Source organism: Aplysia californica, unplaced genomic scaffold, assembly GCF_000002075.1.
Source record: "Aplysia californica isolate F4 #8 unplaced genomic scaffold, AplCal3.0 scaffold00027, whole genome shotgun sequence".
Lineage (NCBI taxonomy): Eukaryota > Metazoa > Mollusca > Gastropoda > Aplysiida > Aplysiidae > Aplysia > Aplysia californica.
The window spans coordinates 2,045,156-2,046,493 of NW_004797297.1; the positions used below are offsets into that span (position 1 = coordinate 2,045,156).

The window sequence follows — 1,338 nt, forward strand, 5'->3', positions numbered from 1 at the left end:
TCTCTCTCTCTCTCTCTCTGTCTCTCTGTCTCTCTCTCTCTCTCTCTCTCTCTGTCTCTCTCTCTCTCTTTCCTTTGGAAATCTCATGGGAGGCTATTACATGGGCTGAAAAGGGAATGCTAAACAGGTACGTTTTGTTCCTCTTCAACGATCTAATTCCCCCGGTGTGCCCGCTCAATAAAGTCACGCACATTATTTCACGGCAACAAAAAATGCATTCACACCGGAAACAATGGTTATCGGCGTACCTAGCAACGACACAGCTTGTCGCCTGTCGCGAGAAGGCCCGCGACACGAACTTCCCAGGCCAAGCTAAACGTAGAAAATGGTGTTCAGAGTACCTATGTCCGTTTGCACACACAATCATTAACGGGTTTTCTTTTCAGACATTTAGAAACTGCACGTGAGATCTCTGATCTAAAAGAAAATGTGTATACCATCTGCATCTGCATATCAACAGTCAAGAGTAGGATATTTCACGTTCATAGGATCGAGTAGTTGTATTTTTTTCTCCAAATGATTTTCTTAGATTTAGATTAAATATTGCCTGTGTTAACGAATAATATACGATATACAGAGACTCGAATAACTTCGTTAAGTTTGCCTAACCATTGAAAAATTGGCTTCAATGGATTCAGTGTGTGTGTGTAACACAGTTATGTCTTTGTCAAAGTGATATTTAAAGTGCTATGAGTGCGTTTAAATGGATTATCATAAAAACATAACTATATGCCAGGGATATAGCTTCATAGTAATTTAATTGTGATTTCTTGAGGACGATCTTAGTGACTTTGGACGGCAATTGCCGGTGACTGTTGCACTTCTCAACTGGAACCTAACTCAGTCATAATGGTTCTTATATGGTAGATCTTACGCTCAAGTATCAGTATTCAGATATTTCTGAGACTAGCGGGGAAGCATTTGGTTATGCTGAAACGTCTTGATAGAAAGAGTCAACTAGGGTAAGTGTGTTTTTTTCTTTTGATTTTGTACACTGATATAGTAACACAGGTCGTGGGCCTGTGTTTGTTTGTTTGTTTGTTTGTTTGTTTAAACAGTTATAATGTTATGATCGTAACAAAGCGTTGCCGAAAAGATTAGCTAATGCTTACGCATTTGGCAATTTGTTCAGTTTCAACTTCTACTTCTTGTCCGATTGTGCTGGAGTCAGTCTTAACTTGTTGTCTAGATCTAGATCTACTTCGTAAATTTAACTATGCTTGGGCTGTCTCAGAAAGCTTCGCTTTCGTTCAGTTAACATTCAAGTAGGCTAGGAAAGGTGTAGGCTAAAGGGAGAGGGTGTGTGTGTGTGTGTGTGTGTGTGTGTGTGCGTGCGTG

At 40.1% G+C, this 1,338-nt stretch overlaps 1 protein-coding gene across 1 annotated transcript in view; it reads left to right on the top strand.

The window, feature by feature from the left end:
- Positions 1–655: 655 nt before the first annotated feature.
- Positions 656–1,338, top strand: part of LOC101846711 (ankyrin and armadillo repeat-containing protein) — a gene marked incomplete in the record, with an annotated part of 31,121 nt that continues 30,438 nt past the window's right edge. The window contains 1 exon segment of the mRNA XM_013090364.2: positions 656–962.